This window comes from Nicotiana tomentosiformis, chromosome 2 (genome assembly GCF_000390325.3).
Source record: "Nicotiana tomentosiformis chromosome 2, ASM39032v3, whole genome shotgun sequence".
Lineage (NCBI taxonomy): Eukaryota > Viridiplantae > Streptophyta > Magnoliopsida > Solanales > Solanaceae > Nicotiana > Nicotiana tomentosiformis.
In genome coordinates this window covers 31258022-31280073 of record NC_090813.1, presented here as the reverse complement: position 1 = coordinate 31280073, position 22052 = coordinate 31258022, and positions in this window count along the sequence as shown.

The following is a 22052-nucleotide window of genomic DNA, read 5'->3' as shown; positions in this document are numbered from 1 at the left end:
CGCGTTCGCGACCCTCCCATCGCATTCGCGATGAACAAATTCTTCAACAACCATTTTCAAACTCTTCTCAGACAGCTTCTAGTATAATAGTCATAACTCTTTGTACAAAACTCCAAATGATGAATGGTTTAACTTTATAGAAACTAAACTCCAAGTTCTATAACTTTCATTTGTTGCTCATCTCCTAATTCCTTATATATTTCGATATATAAGCTTCCAAAGTCAGCCCTGTGCAATAGAGATTTCCAAACTCTTTCCAGAAAGCCTGTTGTGTATCCATCATAACATTTTCTACACAATGCCAAATAACAAATGGTTTACCTTTATGAAAACTAGACATAAAGGGCTGCAACTTTTATTTTTGGATCATCTCCAAATTTCTTATATATTGCGAGATATGAGCCTCTAAATTTAGATGACAGACAACAAAAATTCCTTCTTCGCGAACGCGATAGCCTCTTCGCGAACGTGAAGAACAAAGTCCCAACAATGCGAAGAACAACACCAGAACCAGCAACCAGCAGCATCAAAACACCCAAATTTGGTCTGGAACTACCCCGAATCAAACCCGAGGTCTCCGGGACCATGTCCAATCATACCAACCAGTCCCAATACATAACACAAACCTGCTCGAAGCCTCAAATCACATCAAACAATATCAAAACCACGAATCGCACCCCAATTCAAGTTTAATGACATTAAAAAATTTTAACTTCTACATTCGACACCGAAACCTATCACATCAAGTCTGATTAACCTCAAATTTTGCACACAAGTCATAAATGACATAACGGACCTATGAAAATTTTTAGAACTGGATTCCGACCCCGATATCAAAAAGTCAACTCCTCGGTCAAACTTCCAACTTAAACATCATATTTTCGCCATTTCAAGCCTAATTTAACTACGGGCTTCCAAAAATTTTTCGGACACACTCCTAAGTCCAAAATCACCATACAAAGCTATTAGAATAATCGAAACTCTATTCCTTGGTCGTTTACTCAAAAGTCCAACTCTGATCAACTCTTTTCATTTAAACTTCAAACATGAGAATTGTTCTTTCAATTTAATCCCGAATCTTCCGAAAGTCAAACTCGACCACACCCGCGGGTCATAATACATATTATAAAGCTGCTCGAGACCTTAAGTTACTGAACGGGACATTAATTCTTAAAATGACAAGTCGGGTCGTTACAATATATTACTTATCTTAATCATATAAGAATTAAGTTTCATTTAATGATTATTTTGTCGTTTCAATATTATGTGTTTAGTATATTATGTGTTTATTCCAATTGAAGTATTTACGTTAGTGTTTAATTTTATATGTTTATTCCAATGAAGTGGTATAATCTAAATAGAATTTAAAGTTTTAAATAATAGTATTTCCTATCTAATTCAAATAAGAAAGGGTCAATAAACAAAATTTAGTTGATTTTTAAGTCGTAAAAATTAGAAAAATAATTAAATGACTATTTTGTCTAGTGTAGAATAAGATGTTGAGTTAGTGGATATGGTAATTGTTAAGAGTTAATAGTGTTAATAGGTTAACGTTTTACCATTATGAAAAAATATATTTGACTAACTGCTACACAACAGAATGTCTAACCAAAACATCAATGTTGATTTTTCAGCACCCTTTCACCCCCTTCTTCAGAATATCCACCAACGTTTCCAACCTCCATCTTTTGCTCAATCTGCTAAGAAATAAAATTACGTTGATAAAGTCACTGAAAGTAATAAACAAAATCAAGAGTTTATAGTTGACTTATTGGATACTATCACATGCAATTATGTTCAGCTGGTGGTCGTGAATCGCACGTGACACCCCAGGAATAAGAGCTTGAAGAAATACATGATGCTCACGATGTCCTTTTGAGTTGAAGTCAATACATTTAATACTGCATAATAAAAATTGCCAAATTTATTACCTAAAATTAAATCAAACCATCAGAGTGACAAACCATCCTACACAATCCACTAATCTATACAAATACAAGTATATACTTAAAGAAGTTCATCCAAGCAATCCAATACTTCAAAGTAAATAAGTACCAATACATCAATTTATACCCCATGAAGAATAAGTTAATGTTAAAAAGATCAGAGAGGCAAAAAAAGTTCAAACCTTATCGTAAACAATGCAAATAGTCAAAGCTTTATTATACGTTTACACAAAATTGCCATGAAGTTCTTTTATAGATGAGCAAAGAGGTTTTGAAAATTTCATTCAAACTGGAACCTATTTTGCTTCATAATGATTAATGAGCAGGAATGAGTCCATGACTTATAGCCAGTTTGGCCAAGCTGGAGAAATCAGCTTATTTTGAGAAGTATTTTTTTTAAAAGTGTTTTTGAAAAAAGTACTTTTGGAGATAAGCAGTTTGTGTTTGGCTAATCACTCTGAAAAGCACTTTTGAGCAATAATTTGTGTTTGCCCAAGCTTTTCAGAAAGTGCTTTTAAGTATCAAATTACGAATAAGGACATGAATAGATTTACTTAATAGTTAATATTATAAGTAAATAAATAATCTTAAATTTTTTTTATTACAGGCAATAATTAAATATTTTTATTTTATTTAAGTAAAATATGAAAATAAAATTTAAAAGTACATAATTCTTTTAATATAAGTTAAAATATATTAAACATCACTCAATAAATATAAAAGCATTCACCCCTAAAGTCACTATATATTAGAAAGCTAGCCTAAAAATATAAAAAATATTTATACATTAATATGCTAAGTATTAGGTTTAACGGTTATTTTGGTATATACTACTATATTTTGTTAAGGGTATTTTTGGTAAGAAAAAAAGTCAAAACTGCTTCTGCTTCTGCTTTTGGTAGGGGTGGCAAGTAGGCCGGTCCCGGGCCTAAACGGACAAGTGGGTTGGTCCAAACGGTCCCAGGCCGGTCCCAAATTAAACGGTCCCGAGCCAAACAGTCTTTTTGTAGGGACCGGCCCGGGACCAGGACCGGGACCGTTTGGTCCCGGGCTAAACGGTCCCGGCCCACGGGCTAAATGGGCTAAGTGGGCCGAACGAATTTTAAAAAAACAATTAAATTAAAGACAAAAGGATGTTAAAAAAAAATATCTAAAGCAATTCCTTGTAAATTGTATTATAGAATTATGACCTAAATATTTTAATTCAAATTTAAAGTCTAAAGACAAAAATATTGTAAAGAGATATTCAAAGCATATATATATATATATACACACACACTATACTACTATATATACATCTTATATCGAATATAGCTTATATATACTATACTATACGAACATCTTATATAGCTTATATATGTCACGACCCAAAATTCCACCTCAGGCGTCGTGATGGCACCTAGTCTCTAAGACTAGGTAAGCCGATTTCCATTACATTTCGAAGTCATTTTTTTTAATATGAATTAAATAGGTAAACAAAACTAACAGCGGAACAAATATGAATATAACAACATCTCAAGACTGGTAGTACTGAGTCATGAACTCTAACTGAATATATGAAATGATCTTAGGGATCTAATACCCAATACTGTTGAATAATAAATAATAGTACAATAAAAATGAAAAGACTCCACGAAACTGCGATGACCAAGCAGATCTACTGTGATGACCCAAAATGTCATCTTTAAATTTAATAAGTAATTCTGTCTTCTAAGACCTTGAAAATCACTAATTATCATTTCCCGACTTGCGTGCGCAGTCCGTACAATTTTACGGAAAGTTTTTATGTGAAAAATGGATTAAAATGTGAAATAGAGCTTTAAAACTCAATTGAGTTGACTTTGGTCAATATTTTGAGCAAACAAACTCAGATCAGTGTTTTCACAGTTCCGGTAGGTCCGTATCGTGATTTGGGACTTGGGCGTACACCCGGAATCGAATTCCGAGGTCCCTAGCCTGAGATATGGAATTTTGATGAAACATTAAAAGCTTGAAAGCTTAATGATTTTTTTAAGAATTTACTGATGTTAGATTTATCGACACCGGGTTCGTATTTTGGTTCTGGAGCCCGGTATAGGTCCACTATAATATTTATGACCTGTCTGCCGAATTTGGTGAGAAACGAAGTTGATTTAACGTGATTCGGACATCTGGTTGTAAACATATAAGTTTTAAAGTTTTTTGGAAAATTTCCTTTGATTTGGTGTCTGATTCGTAGTTCTAGGTGTTAGTTTGGCGATTTGATCGCGCGAGCAAGTTCGTATCATATTTTAGGACTTGTGTGCAAGTTTGGTTTTGTCACACCCCAAACTCGGGGAGCGCGACCGGCGCTCAACCGAGAGAACCCGGACGGGCAAGCCTGTTAGATTTTCTTCTACCCAAACTCATCCATGAATAAAGAGAAAATGTACTCCATTAGTCAATCACTAAAAAGATTTTATTAACAACTTCCTTTTCATTCCCATTAGCAGCTTCATTCATAATTTTCAAAACATTACGAGTTTATAGAATTAATGAAAAACATGATTTCCAAGTACCAACATTTCTAGTTCAATTCCCAACATCAACCATAACCCACAACCTGTCAACGGAGCCTCTAATACAATAGAAGAGTAATATGAAAATGCCGGCAACAAGGCTCCGGCTATACCTTAAAACACAGTACATGAGAAACAAAAGATATATGACCCCGAAATGAAGTAGTGCTCACCAAATCAGCTGAAAAGAGTGCACTGCTATCACTGATCAATGCCGCCTACTGTAGAATCACCTGCATCCATTTGATCACGGGATGATGCTTCTTCTTTGACATGTTTGAACCTTCAACCCCATAGGTTTACTATAAATAGGAACAACAAGGTTCGAGATTGGGCTGGAACAATTCAAGAATTCATCAACGTGCTGAGCACGGCATTTCTGGAGGTTATATCCTAAGAGACAAGAAGGTCACTACCAATAGCGCTGACATGGTGATTTGTTGTAGTGAAATCATCGGTTCAACAAACGAGTCATAGAGTTGCTTAATAGGCATTGATAATATGGGAACCATGTACATGATTCTGAGATTTAAAGGAAATGACTCATAAAAAAAAAGGACAGCAACAATTGTTTCATTCCATATGTGCCTTGTTCGGCAATAGTAGGCCTCAAAGCGAAATAACACTTATGTGACACCAGTCGCCTCCTGGAGTGTAGGGAAAATCAGTTTAACTTGAAGAGAGAATATTCCAGCACCCTAAATGTTATATGGGTTTCAAAATACATGAAGTTGCATTATGCTCTTAACAGTAACTAGCACAAGGAATCTATTCCACAAGCCTACAAGGATTTAAAATAAGTTGAACACTTGTGATATTATTATCATTCTGACAGCTTAACCCATTTCCGATAGTTGATCATATATGAGAGAACTAGAGATACGACGAATTTGTCCTTCAATTCAATATGCCCATCACAAGGCCGCTTAACTTTCAACCTCACACAAGTGGAATCATATAACTAGGACATCTTAAAGTTGGGATGAAATCATGTATTGGTTAGAGAGAATGAACACTTTGTTATGAGCTATGATCTATGAACACTTTGCCATAACAATTCTCAAGTTGCAATACTAGGCCACTTCATGTGCAACTACAATACTTGTAACAATGTTAGTTACTCACTGAGGCATGATCTAGGTGGATATGAAAGTCATACTGAGATGGGTAAACAACAAGATCTCCCTGTGATGAATTTGTGATAAATCTCAAATTTCTTAGAAACTTTATGCGGACAAGTGGCCCCTTTCAATTGACATGTACGCACATGACAGGTGCTGAGATATGCTCTCATGTTACTAGACAGTAAAAATGGTTCATGATACTATTCATAAAGCGGTAAAATGATTGTTCTAATCATAGGAGCTACGTACACCGGAGAGAAAAAGAGTTGCTTAAGAAGGATCTCAACACTAGGCTGCCTTACATTAGATATGATACCACGTAGGTAATTATTACAATGGTGCGTGCATGGGCACAAGTGAGCAGAGGTTATTCATTCGATTCAAAAGGTTCTGTAAGAAATTCATCGGATATAGTCCCTTGTTGAGAATTTAGGGAAGCAAATGGGAAGTATTAATCCTAGAGTTATAACTCAATTTCAAGGACATAATTATAGAGCTAAATTCCTCAAGGGGTTGTAAACAAGAGAATTTGTGATAGGGTGGCTTCACGAATAATGCGTCTCATTCAAAGAGTAGATACAAATAACGACTCATAAAGTTGTTCCGGTTCTATCCCATCTTCCATGGTAGCATAAAGAGTGATATATGACAAAGTAGAACCGGGATCACTAAGATCATACACATCATAAGATTGGACAGTCAATATACCTGTAACCACATCTAGAGAAGCCTCAAACTTTCGACGCCTCCTTATAGCATAAAACTTGTTGGGCCCTCCCGAGCTCTGAATACCACCCCTAGCTGTTCCACGCCCTGCAGGCGGTATAGTGCCTCTAGCTTGGGGAGGCGTTGTGGATGTAGTAGCTACAGAACTGGCTGGCTTGTCCATACCCATGCCCAAGCTCTGGCAAGACAATTAACAATATCTTTGAAAGTGATCCATCATACCACACCTGTAGCATACTTTGGTACCATAGTGACATACTCCCGGATGACATCTCCTACACTTCACACAACGGGGATGAGGTCCGCTAAACTGATTCGTCTCACTATCCTGTTATTTACCCTTTCTGCATACATCATAAGCATACCCCTTATCCTTCCTCCAATCTTCCAATGCGGGAATAATAATTCTAGCATCAGGTTACTGTGTGGGCCTTTGGTATTGCCCAAAGCTATCACCCCTAATGCGTTGTTGAGCATACTCACTACACGACGGTAAATGTTCCATCCCGCATGACGGACACTACTGGATGGGTGTTCCCAACCTTGGGCTTTTGTTCTTCCTGTGCCCCATCTTTCCACAACCATAACATATCTCAAGAGTCATCCAACATCTTCCCAAGTGACGCTTCTTGCAAACCAAACAATTCGGCTCAATAGTACCAACAACCTTTTTTCACTTCTCAGATTCTCTCACCATGCGATCCAGTGGTGCGGTGACATTGGTAGGAACAAAGACACTTCCCTTAGCAACAAGTTCTTCCAACCCCTCCACGGCTCGACGCATTCTCCCAACAAACTCTTGTGTAATCTCCCTTAGATTTAATGGCGCGGTCATTCCCTCCTCACTGTTTCGAACTAGTGGATTACTCATCTGGGGAAAAAATGAGACATAACGAGGAAATTAGCTTCCTATCTTGAGCTCTATCACACGATCTGGAGTATCAAAGAAGTGCGGAATTCCTAAATGTCCAAGTAGTCTCCTCATTATAGATGTGGTCGACAACACACCGATAAGAAGGACTCTACTAGACACGTTTCCGAGACATCCTACGACACTTTAAAACCTTAGGCTCTGATACCAAGTTTGTCACGCCCCAAACTCGGGGAGTGCGACCGGCGCTCAACCGAGAGAACCCGGTCGGGCAAGCTTGTTAGATTTCCTTCTACCCAAACTCATCCATGAATAAAGAGGAGATATACTCCATTAATCAATCACTGAAAAGATTTTATTAACAACTTCTTTTTCATTCTCATTAGCAGCTTCATTCATAATTTCCAAAACATTACGAGTTTATAGAATTAATGAAAAACATGATTTCCAAGTACCAACATTTCTAGTTCAATTCCCAACATCAACCATAACCCACAACCTGTCTACGGAGCCTCTAATACAATAGAAGAGTAATATGGAAATGCCGGTAACAAGGCCCCGGCTATACCTCAAAACACAATACATGAGAAACAAAAGATATATGACCCCGAAATGAAGTGGTGCTCACCAAATCAGCTGAAAAGAGTGCACTGCTATCACTTATCAATGCCGCCTGCTGTAGAACCACTTGCATCCATTAAAGATGCAGCGCCCCCGGCAAAAGGGACGTTAGTACTGTCGAATAGCACTAGTATGCATAGCTAAAAGTCCTCTTTCAAAATAGAATGCCCATATAAGAAAAGGCAACACATAGAAACAACAAGTCAAAATCAACAATATCCAAACATCCAGTTAAAATATAATAATTTATAAAATACGAACTTCATATATAATTTTTGGTTGGGATATCATTAGCACTGATATACCACTGTCTTTGTTAGTACGGAGTCTAATCACGCCCGATCGGCTAGTCCATCTCCCCACGGACAATGTGGTTTGACAGGTGATGCGAAAGAAAGTTGTTACCAAGAGTAGTACCACCATGTGCGCAACATGGCGTCTGATCTCCACCCGATCAGCTAGGCCGCCTTCCCACATATACCGTGTGGGTTGACTTTTCCAATCCACAAAGGTTCCAGTTTCATCCCAATTAAGGGGAATAATATCACAATTTCCCAAAGGTTCCAATTTCATCCCAAATGAGGGGAATAATCCCAATCCACCCCTACACCGGCACGTGTAGTTTCAGGTGTAGGCCTTATGACCCACTCTTCCTCGGTATTGCTAATGATGCTTCCAAAAACATTTTTGATTTGATTTGCAAACAGAAATATCATAAATACCATTGTACACACATCAACATCTTTCACATTGTATAAATTCTCATTAGTATTTCCAGTCATTCACAACGACAATATTTCCATGGCTCATTAGGCCATTCACAAGATTCTTTATTCCTGACACGATGGCCGTATTTCATATTCCACACTTTTACCTATTTCAATTTCAAAGATCACCATCAAATATCAACATACAGAATATTTCAGAAATCATATATTTCCAATCCATTTGAAATGGGAACTTCAAACACAAATGGTTTCTTCCCAAAGAATGAGGCATACCAACCAACAATAGAAACACACATGAAAAATCATAAACAGTCACTATACCATTTACTCTTGCAACACTCTTCCCCAGAAATGACAATGTACAACTTCAACACATGAGTATATAGAACTTGAATCACACTGGATATATTTATAAAGCAAAGCATTAGTTAAAGCAGCCACTAATGGGCATGAATTGAGTACAAAAGCTTTTAGGAAATTCTATCTTCGAAGTCATTTTTAAACAATTGAGTCGAGGCTCATTTCATATTCTTTATCGCATCTTCTCAAATTATTTGCACTACTATCCACAATCATAACTTAAATTCTTGGCACGCTGGCCACACTCTATATCCCCAATTAACTTATTTCACTTCCAACCATCTTTATAGATTATCAACAATAAGACATTTCCAAATCAAGACTTTAGGTACACATATGAGCAATTAAGAGTCTTAAGAATATTGAGATTTTCCCACACAATTTGGCATACTATCTTTCATTGAAACACGACTCAAAGCCATAACCTTTTTAATACGCAACCCATACTTTGAAACTTACAGAAATATTATGGAATTCAATTCTAAGAGAGAAAGTTTAGCCAACATACCTTGCTTTGAGCTTTTCGTAAATTACTACAACATTCCGAAAATTCTAGCAATCCCAATCTATTTTGAGACATAACAAAAATTGAACCATTATTAGGAAGATATTCATGATCTCAGCTCATTTGAGCATTTTATCAAACACTAGGTGTGCAAATCTAACTACAAGGTTCTTCTACAAGATTTCCTTCACTCCACAACCCAATCTTTATTTATTTGAGCTCAACAATCTTCCCACAAACCTTATTAGTAAAAGCATGTATAAATAATGCTCTTATACCCAAGAATCATACTCCAAATCAACCATCTTTTACCCAAATTCGAAATTGAAAACTAGGGTATGGAACCTTACCTTTTAGATGAAGATCTTGTGGGTTTTCCTTGTTAATATTCCAAGATCTGAGCAAGACTTGATGAATAATTAGCCTAGGGTTTCCTCTCTCTCTCTCTCTCTCTAAATTACTCTCCCTTCTCTCTAAAACATTAGATGTTTGCTCAAAAATGGCCCAAAGCGTGTATTTAACGAAGTAGGGTCGGGTTTTAAAAATGCAAAAATGGAGCTCCAGAACAGGTTCTGCGGTCGCATATGCGACCGCATAATGGATATGCGGACCACATATCGGTCGCATAATTGCTGACAAAAATGATCAAAAATTTGTCTGTGTATACGGTCACTATGCGGTCCGTATAACTATTATGCGGTCGCATAATGCACCGCATAATAGTTCTGCGGTCGCATAGTCGACCGCATAGCTTCTTCCAGAATGGCCCTCTCCTGCTCACTTCTGCGGCCATTATGCAGCCCGCATAGTGATTATGCAGTCGCATAATGGACCGCATAAATGCACTTTTCCGCCAAAAAATTTTCTTTACTTTCCGGTGCATTGTTCAACCCAAAAAGTCCGAGCTGTACAATTCTCAAACACGTAAGCCTAGTCCGGCACCAAGAAATATTATTTTCTTTGTAAATTTTACCGGCCTTTACACTTAAGTACTTCAAAATTTTTCGAGGTGTTACATTTTCCCCCGCTTAGGATCATTCGTCCTCGAATGAGGGTAAAAATCCGTCTTTAGCATCTTATGCAACTTAGTTTTTTTTATACCACAAACTAGCAGTCCCAAATTTGACTAACTCCCTAAATTTCCAAAATTTCGCCAGAGTTTCATTTGTAATTAGGCCTATCCACCTGTCATAGAGCCCGAGAAACGCATCCTAACAACATATACAAAAATCCATCGATGTAGCATAACACAAAACAACACCAACTGCGGCCTCACAAGCAATATTTTACCAGAAAGGAACACCCCTAATACCAATTGTACAAATGATACATAGTTCATAGAAATCAACTCTTAGAATTTTCATATATCACAACTTTATAAATACATGGCTATTCAAACAAATAAGGATACTTTCCTTCATTTCTTCCTCGGCCTCCCAAGTAGCCTCTTCAACCTGTTGGTTTTCGCCATAGCACTTGACGGAGGCAATCTTAACTTCCGGACTTATCTAACAAGAATAGCAAATATTTTCTCCTCATAATCCAATTATCCATTAACTCCAAATTCTTACACACAGACACATGAAAACACCGGGTACATGGAGAACAATAATAGGGAAACATCATACTCATAGATTGACATATTTCCTTTCAAGATTTCATAAGGCCTAATGTGACTACATATACTTTACCTTCCTTAACAATTCACACAATATATTCATAGAGAAATCTTTAGAATAACCCATTCACTTTCTTCCATTCTAAATTTCTACGCCGAACACCCAAACTAAAACTTTTGCGACCTCCAACAATTCTCTAAGATGCGCTAGCATGAATATGACCATAAAATTTTCTATCCAATATATTTGATCACGGGATGATGCTTCTTCTTTGACATGTTTGAACCTTCAACCCCATAGGTTTACTATAAATAAGAACAACAAGGTTCGAGATTGGGCTGGATTAATTCAAGAATTCATCAATGTGCTAAGCACGGCATTTCTGGAGGTTATATCCTAAGAGACATGAAGGTCATTACCAATAGCGCTGACATGGTGATTTGTTGTAGTGAAATCATTGGTTCAACAAACGAGTCATAGAGTTGCCTAGTAGGCATTGATAATATGGTAACCATGTACATGATTATGAGATTTAAAGGAAATGAGTCATAAAAAAAAAAAGGACAACAACAATTGTTTCATTCCATATGTGCCTTGTTCGGCAATAGTAGGCCTCAAAGAGAAATAGCACTTATGTGACACCAGTCGCTTCCTGGAGTGTAAGGAAAATCAGTTTAACTTGAAGTGAGAATATTCCAGCACCCTAAATGTGATATGGGTTTCAAAATATATGAAGTTGCATTATGCTCTTAACAGTAACTAGCACAAGGAATCTATGCCACAAGCCTACAAGGATGAAAAAGAAGTTGAACACTTGTGATATTATTATCATTCTGACAGCTTAACCCCTTTCCGATAGTTGATCATATATGAGAGAACCAGAGATACGACGAATTTGTCCTTCAATTCAATATGCCCATCACAAGGCCGCATAACTTTCAACCTCACACAAGTGGAATCATGTAACTAGGACATCTTAAAGTTGGGTTGAAATCATGTATTGGTTAGAGAGAATGAAAACTTTGTTATGAGCTATGAGCTATGAACACTTTGCCATAACAATTCTCAAGTTGCAATACTAGGGCACTTCATGTGCAACTACAATACTAGTAACAATGTTAGTTACTCACTGAGGCATGATCTAGGTGGACATGAAAGTCATACTGAGATAGGTAAACAACAAGATCTCCCTGTGATGAATTTGTGATAAATCTCAAATTTCTCAGAAACTTTATGCGGACAAGTGGCCCATTTCAATTGAAATGTACCCACATGATAGGTGCTAAGATATGCTCTCATGTTACTAGATAGTAAAAATGGTCCATGATACTATTCATAAAGGGGTAAAATGATTGTTCTAATCATAGGAGCTACGTACACCGGAGAGAAAAAGAGTTGCTTAAGAAGGATCTCAACACTAGGCTGCCTTACATTAGATATGATACCACATAGGTAATTATTACGATGGTGCGTGCATAGGCACAAGTGAGCAGAGGTTATTCATTCGATTCTAAAGGTTCTGTAAGAAATTCATCGGATATAGTCCCTTGTTGAGAATTTAGGGAAGCAAATGTGAAGTACTAATCCTAGAGTTATAACTCAATTTCAAGGACATAATTATAGAGCTCAATTCCTCAAGGGGTTGTAAACAAGAGAATTTGTGATAGGGTGGCTTCACGAATAATGCATCTCATTCAAAGAGTAGATACAGAGAACGGCTCATAAAGTTATTCCGGTTCTATCCCAACTTCCATGGTAGCATAAGGAGTAATATATGACAAAGTGGAACCGGGATCAATAAGAGCATACACATCATGAGATTGGACAGTCAATATACCTGTAACCACATCTGGAGAAGCCTCAAACTTTCGACGCCTCCTCATAGCATAAACCTGCTGGGCCCTCCCGAGCTCTGTATACTACCCCTAGTTGTTCCACGCCCTGCGGGCGGTATAGTGCCTCTAGTTGTGGGAGGCATTGTGGATGTAGTAGCTACAAAACTAGCTGGCTTGGCCATACCCATGCCCAAGCTCTGGCAAGACAATTAACAATATCTTTGAAGGTGATCCATCATACCACACCTGTAGCATACTTTGGTACCATAGTGACATACTCCCGGATGACATCTCCCACACTTCACACAACGGGGATGAGGTCCGCTAAACTGATTCGTCTCACTAACCTGTTATTTACCCTTTCTGCATACATCATAAGCATACCCCTTATCCTTCCTCCAATCTTCCAATGCGGGAATAATAATTCTAGCACCAGGTTACTGTGTGGGCCTTTGGTATTGCCCAAAGCTATCACCCCTAACGCGTTGTTGAGCATACTCACTACACGATGGTAAATGTTCCATCCCGCATGACGGACACTACTGGATGGGTGTTCCCAACCTTGGGCTTTTTTTCTTCTTGTGCCCCATCTTTCCACAACCATAACATATCTCAAGAGTCATCCAACATCTCCCCAAGTGACTCTTCTTGCAAACCAAACAATTCGGCTCATTAGTACCAACAACCCTTTTTCGCTTCTCAAATTCTCTCACCACGCGATCCGGTGGTGCGGTGACATTGGTAGGAACAAGGACACTTCCCTTAGCAACAACAAGGACACTTCCCTTTTCTACTTCCAGAATGGCCCTCTCCTGCTCACTTCTGTGGCCATTATGCGGCCCGCATAGTGATTATGTGGTTGCATAATGGACCGCATAAATGCATTTTTCCGCCAAAAATTTTTCTTTACTTTCCGATGCATTGTTCAACCCAAAAAGTTTGAGTCGTACAATCTTCAAACATGTAAGCCTAGTCCGGCACCATGAAACATTAGTTTCTTTGCAAATTTTACCAGGCTTTATACTTAAGTACTTTGAAATGTTTCGAGGTGTTACAGGTTTGGAGCCCCGGGGCTCAGGTGAGTTTCGGATGGGCTACGGGATGATTTCAGACTTAGGAAATCTGATTTTCTGCAGACTTCAGGCTTCAGGTGTGTTCTTCTTCGCGTTCGCGAAGGTACTCTCGCAAACGCGAAGAGCAAATTGGAGCTGGCACGTTTTGTGCTTCACGTTCGCGACAGAGTGAACGCGTTCTCGAAGGCTTGAGGTGCAAAGCTTCTCATTTGCGATCGAAGCCTCGCATTCGCGAAGGAAAAGAGGTTAACTAGGAAATTTCCTTCGCGATCGCGAAGGGCATCTCGCGTTCGCGAAAGCCAAGCCAGGCAAGCTTCGCGTTCGCGAAGAGTAAAATTGGGTAGCACAAATTTTGTGCTTCGTGAACACGAGGCACTGACCACGTTCGTGAAGGTGTAAAAATCTCAGAAACAGAACTTAAGTTCTGGAAATGGGGTTTTGACCCATTTTTAACTATTTCCAATTGTTGAGCTCGGATAAGGCGATTCTTGGGCGATTTTTACGGGAAAACATTGGGGTATGTATTCCTGATCCTATATGGATTATATTTAATGATTTCACACTCAATTATATCATCAATCCGTGAATTTATGGAAGAAATATCAGATTTTTATAAAATCTTCCAAAAAAAAAAAAAATTAAGATTTGAAGGTCCATTTGACATCATAATTTGATAAATTTTGTATGGTTGGACTTGTATCGGAATGGGTGTTCGGATTTCGTGAGTTTTTCTGAGATTTGAGACGTGGGTCCCACTGTCAAATATTTTAATGAATTTCGGATTTTTATCTGGAAAATCAGTAAATTCATATGGAATTAATTTCTATGATTCGTATTGAATATATTGAATTGTTTATGAATAGATTTTAAGCTTTTGGAGACAAATTTAAAAGGAAAAGTTGTGGTCGAGTAATTGAGTGGAATTTGCAAAGCGAGGTAAGTGTCGCGGTTAACCTTGACTTGAGGGAATAGAACCCTTAAACTATTTGTTATGTGAAATGCATGTGAACGACATATAGGCGAGGTGACGGGTGTCTATACGTCGTCAAATTAATTGTTTGCATAATTACTTGAAAAATCATAAATCGTTCTAAATCATGAATTAATTATTATAATAATTGTTTCTCTCCTATTCTTTGTCAAATATTAATTCTTGAATTTATGCATTAATTGTTACATGCTATTTGAATTATGTGTCTTAATTGTTATTAGACATTTAGAATATTAAATATTAAACTGCCTATTTTCTCCCTGATTTCCATAATAATTTGCTATTTGTCATTGTTTGTTTCATAATTAAATCATAATTATTGTATGCTTGTTGTCTTAAAATTTTATATTAATTATTGCATTTATTAGGGAAATTTCTTCTATAAGAATTGGTAAATGGATATATTGGAGGATCAGTTTGCACGCCGCAACAGAACTGATTGAAATTGATATATTGGAGGATCGGGTTGCATGCCGCAACAGACTTATTAAAAAGTCCATATTGGAGGATCGGGTTGCACGCTGCAACAGACTTATTAAAAGTCAATATTTGGGGGATCGGATTGCACGCCGTAATAGACTTAATTAAAAGTCAATATATATACTTGAGCAGGTTGCACGCTGCAACAGAATTGATGGAAATTATAATTGGTTATGACTGCTGAATTGGCTTCAATTATTATAAATGAGTTAGCTGATTTATTTCTATTATTGTTGTTGTTACTAATATTGCGTACAGGTAATGTAAGTGACCCGCCTTAGCCTCGTCACTACTTAGTCGAAGTTAGGCTCAGCACTTACCAGTACATGGGATCGGTATTACTGATACTACACTCTGCACTTCTTGCGTAGAATTTGGAGTTGGTCCCAGCGGCGTACCATAGACTTGCTCGGATTTCAGCTACTCAGAGAAGACTTAAGGTATAACTGCACGACGTCTGCAGTTCTGAAGTCCCCGTCTACTTTACTTTAGCTGTATGTTTATTTCCAGACAACTTTATTTTATTTAGGCCCTTATTTGTATTATTCTAGAAGCTCGTGCACTTGTGCCACTAAATTCTGGGATGGTATTTAGACACCATTATTTTTATGGATTATTCACTATATTTCAAACTTTTCTTCCGCAATCGTTCTTTGTTATTAATAAATTTTAAAAATTATTTAAAAATTGGTTAATATTATTCTAACGTTGGCTTGCCTAGCAAGTGAAATGTTAGGCGCCATCACAGTCCGAAGGTGGGAATTTCGGGTCGTGATAATAGGTATCAGAGCACTAGGTTACATAGGTCTCACGAGTCACGAGCAAGCTTAGTAGAGTCTGAAGGATCGGTACGGAGTACTTATCTCTCAAAGGCTATAAAATTTAGGAATGATATCACTTCTTTCTTATTCTGTCGTGCGAATTTATTTTATCATCGATGATTGAATCATTCTACTCTGTTTCTCTCGCAGATGGTGAGAACACGTAATACCTCTACCGATGGATAGGGACCAGAGCCCCCGGTGGCAACTATGGCCAGGGGTAGAAGTCGAGGCCGAGGTCGTGCTATAGGCCGAGGCAGAGGCAGAGGTAGAGCTCAGTCCAGAGCTCGAGCAACTGCACCTGTTATAGAACCTCAGGTGGATCTTCATGAGGAAGTTCCAGTTCAGAATATACCAGTTGGACCAGTTCAGGTTCCGGAAGAATTCATAGCCACTCCAGTACTTCAGGACGCTCTAGTCCGTTTGGTAAGTCTTATGGAAGGGCGTGGCCCAGAATGGTACATTTCCAGTGGCACCAGCCGTCTCACAGGCTGGGAGAGGAGCACAAACTCCTGCTCCAGAGCAGATGGCTCCCCAGAATCAGGCTCCGGTAGCCCCGCCAGTTGGGGTAGTTCAGCCAGTTGTTGCGGCACAGACCGGTGATAGGCCCGCCATATCTTTTGAGGACTTATTGAGACTGGATAAATTTACTAAGCTCTTTCTAGTTCACTTCAGTGGTACACCTTCTGAGGACCCACAGGATTATCTTGAATGCTGCCACGAGGTGCTGCGGAACATGGGTATAGTTGAGACTAATGGGGTTGATTTTGCTATATTTCAGATGTCGGGTTCCGCCAAGAGGTAATGGAGATATTATACATTGACCCGACAAGTCGGATCGCCTGCACTTACCTGGGAGCAGTTCTCTCAGCTATTTCTGGAGAAGTTCCACCCTATCACACTGAGAGAGGAATTCTGCAAGCAATTTGAGCGTCTACATCAGGGCGGTATGACTATTACCCAGGATGAGTCCCGTTTTGTGGATTTGGCCCGTCATGCTCTCCTTTTACTACCTATGGACAACCAACATTTAGTGCACATTCAGCTCCTATCAGTGCACCGCCACTCCAGAGTTACTACAGCGGTTATCCGGCCCATTGGGGTCAGCTTCAGCAGCCACGACATTAGGATGGGTGTTATGAGTGTGGGAACATTGGTCACATCAGGAGGTACTGCCCTAGATTGGCGAGTAACAGATCTGTCACGACCCAAAATCCCACCACAGGCGTCGTGATGGCACCTAGTCTGTAAGCCGATTTCCATTACATTTTTTAAGCCATTTTTTTTAAGTAATCAAAACTAACAACAAAAATAATTACAATACACAACCTCCCAAGACTGGTAGTACTGAGTCACAGACTCTAACTGAATAAATAGAATGATCACGAGGACCGAAAATAGAATACTGTTTGATTACAAATTAACAGTACAATGAAATGAAAAGACTCCAAGGGACTGCGACGACCAAGCAGTTCTACCTTGAATCCTTACGATCCCGCTTTAACTCTGCTAAAATCCGATATTTCCAATACCTGGCTCTGCACAAAAATGTGCAAAAGTGTAGTATGAGTACGCCACGGTCGGTACCCAGTAAGTATCAAGACTAACCTCAATGGAGTAGAGACGAGGTACAGTCAAGACACTTACTAGTCTAATAACCTGTGCAATATAATATACAAAATAATAGAAAATAAATAACAATAGGGCAACATGAAACAACCGCTGATATGCACAGTAGACAGCAAGAATGCCATTATTATCGCTCAACAATTAATAATTACAATTACACCCAATCAAATCAAGTCCTTCAAATAAATGTCTTTCACATATAATTCTTCCAAATAATTCTCTTTCAAATATAATTTCCTCAAATAAGCATCTTTCGAATATAAAATTCTTTCAATAAATATCTTCAAATATAATTTCCTTAAATAAATATCTTTCATATAATTCTTTTGAATAAAAATCCTTCCAAATAAATATTTTGAATATAATTCTTTCAATTAAAAGTCACCATGTGACATCTTATTTCAAAATCATAAAAATACGGGTCTCAGCAGAGTTTCATATTTTTCGTAAACACGAGTCTCAGCCAATTTTTCATGTTTCCACGGCACCTCGTTCCCATAATTAAATTATCATATTTCCTCGGCATCTCGTGCCCTCAATTCATATCTCAACTGCACGGACAACTCACGTGCCAATATTCTCAATGTATATAAGATCCACTTGATCAATTTATTTTTTCAATAAAGTAAGGTTAAAATCTTTAAATCAAGTAAGAAATCAATAAATGAATGAATTTATTTTAGAATCATTTGGGTGGAGAAAATAACATTTCAAATAAAATGAAACATCAGATCAACTACTGATTTGGATATAAAAATTTATTAAATTAAAATATATTAAAATATTTCTTTTATTTAAAATAACTTAATCATCAAAACAAATACAACCTAAAAATACAAATCCTCAAAGTCTCGTACGAAAAAGTCGAGGTCAACACAATACCTCAAGAAATACAAAACACTTAATATTAGGTGAAATAATATATCACGGAAAACACAAATATTTACAAATTTCGAAAAAAAAAATAAAGTAACCAAAGGCAAGTGCAGCAATAGAGAATATCAATATAAGGGCACTCCCGAGGTACCACCTCGTAGTCCCAACTCATAAATAAATTCACAATATCTCATTTTCTTATATCACTGTGGGAGCCTTCACATTTAATTTTAAAGAAATTATTTTTTCCGAAATAGCATCCCGCGTTTTTAACCATCCTTATCACACCGCATGACTTCTAGTAGTTCCCCCACTAGCCACGCGTTTCAAGCCACCCTTATCTCACCGCATGGGTTTCAACACCCTGACCTTATATCACCGCATGACTTCTAGTAGTTCCCCTACTAGCCACGCATTTTAAGCCACCCTTATCTCACCGCATGCGTATCAATATCACAATATTTCACAAATCGCACCTCAAGTGCCCAATTATCACAGCATAATACAACTTACACCTCAAGTGCTCAAATCTTACAACATATCACAAATTGCACATCAAATGCTCAAATCTTACAACATATCACAAATTGCACATCAAGTGCCCAAATATTACAACTTGCCACAGAAATCAACAATACAATATTCTCCACAAGAAGGAGATCATGGCTCGACCATAATGTGCACAACACCCAAAAATAATCAATAGAGATAGAAATTACTTAACATAAAGCAAAGTCTTCATTAAATTCAAATTTTCAATAGTTAAATAAATACCTCTTCTTAAGCTCATTTAATTAATTATTTGCAGAGAGAAAATCCACAATGAAATTAAATTACAATAATTTTAAACCAAAAAATTTACGAAATTACATAAATAATCAAGTAACAATCACATCAAATTATCATATAACAACAGATTCAACAACAACAAAGATATAGGCATGGCAAACAGATGATTTAATACCTATCCATGATTACCCAATTTACTACACAATAATGCCTAAGACTTTAATTCAATAATAATTTTCACATATAAGCCTGAGTATGTACTCGTCACCTCGCGTACACAGCTTTTCACATTTCACAAATGGCACATAAGACTCAATGCCTAAGGGGTAATTCCCCCACTCGAGGTTAAGCAAGACATTTACCTCTTTGAAGTTGTGCTGACCCAAAATGTCATGTTTAAATTTAATAAGTAATTCTATGTTATAAGACCTCAAAAAGTACCATTTATCATTCCTCGACTTGCATGCGCAGTCCGTAAAATTTTTCGGAAAGTTTTCACGTGAAAAATAGATTAAAATGTGAAATAGAGCTTTAAAACTCAACTGAGTTGACTTTGGTCAATATTTTTAGCAAACGGATCCGGATCAGTGTTTTGACAGTTTCTGTAGTACCGTATCGTGATTTGGGACTTGGGCACATGCCCAAAATTTAATTTGGAGGTTCCTAGCTCAAGTTATGATCATTTAACGGAACTAGCAATTTAAAGGCTAAAGATTTTCAAGTTTGACCACGGGGTTGACTTTTTGATATCGGAGTGGGAATACGATTCTGGAAATTTGAACAGTTTCGTTATGTCATTTATGACTTGTGTGCCAAAATTGAAGTCATTCCGGATTTATTTAATATGTTTTGGCATTAGATTTGCAAAATTGAAAAGTTTAAAACTCAAAGTTTGAATCGGGGTGTGAGTTGTAATTTCAGCGTTGTTTGACGTGATACGAGACCCCGAGTAAGTCCGTATTATATTATTGGACTTGTTGGTATATTCGTACGGGGTCCCGGGTACCCCGAGAGTGATACGGATTGAAATCGGATCAAGAATTGGACTTAAGCAAAAATTTGAATTTTTGCCTTCTGTTATAATTGCACCTGCGGATTTTTGACCGCAGGTGCGAGCTCGCTGAAGCGAGCCTTCGATCGCAGATGCGCCCGGGTGTGCCTGGGAAAAAGTCCACAGGTGCGAAAACGTGCACGCACCCGCATGTCCGCAGAAGCGGACCAAATGATCGCAGAAGCGAAGGCAGCGCAGGTGCGCATTTTACCGTCGCAGGTGCGAGGCCTTGCATGGCAGCCCATTTCGCAGATGTGAGATTTTTCTCGCAGATGCGAGCTCAGGCAATGCCTGGGCAGTGTATATATCAAAGAGTCTGGCATTTTTACTCATTTTGGTCATTTTGAGCTCGGTTAAGGCAAATATTTGGGCGATTTTCACGGAAAACATTGGGGTAAGTGTTCCTTATCCTATATTGATTATATTTCATGATTCCATACTCGTTTATATCATGAATCCATGAATTTATGGAAGAAAATCAGATTTTTCTAAAATCTTCCAAAAACGAGAAATTTAGATTTGAAGATCCATTTGATATCGGAATTGGATAATTTTTGTATGGTTGAACTCGTATCGGAACGGGTGTTCGGATTTTGCGAGTTTTTCTGGGATTTGAGATGTGGGTCCCACTGTCGAATATATAAATGAATTTCTGATGTTTATCCGGAAAATTTGTAAATTCATATGGAATTAATTCCTATGATTAGTATTGAATATATCGAATTATTTGTGAATAGAATTGAAGCTTTCGGAGACAAATTTAAAAGGAAAAGTTGTGGTTGAATAATTGATTAAAATTTACAAAGCGAGGTAAGTATCGTGATTAACCTTGACTTGAGGGAATAGAACCCTTAATTTATTTATTATGTGAATTGCATGTGAACAACGTATAGGCGAGGTGACGAGTGTCTATACGTCGTAAAATTAATTGTTTGCCTGCTTACTAGAAAAATCATAAATTATTTTGAATCATAAATTAATTATTATAATAATTATTTCTCTCCTATTCTTTGTCAAATATTAATTCTTGAATTCCCGCATTAGTTGTTACATGCTATTTGAATTATGTGTTTTAATTGTTATTTGACATTTAGTATATTAAATATTAAACTGCCTATTTTCTCCCTGATTTCCATAATAATCTGCTATTTGTCATAGTTTGTTTCATAATTATTGTATGCTTGTTCTGTAATAATTTTATATTAATTGTTGCATTTATTGGAAAAATTTCTTCTATAAGAATTGGTAAATGGCAATATTGGAGGATCGGGTTGCACGCCGCAACAGACTTATTAAAAAGTCCATATTGGAGGATCGGGTTGCACGCCGCAACAGACATATTAAAAAGTCTATATTGGAGGATCGGGTTGCACGCCGCAACAGACGTATTAAAAAGTCCATATTGGAGGATCGGGTTGCACGCCGCAACAGAATTCTTAAAAAGTCCATATTGGAGGATCAGGTTGCACG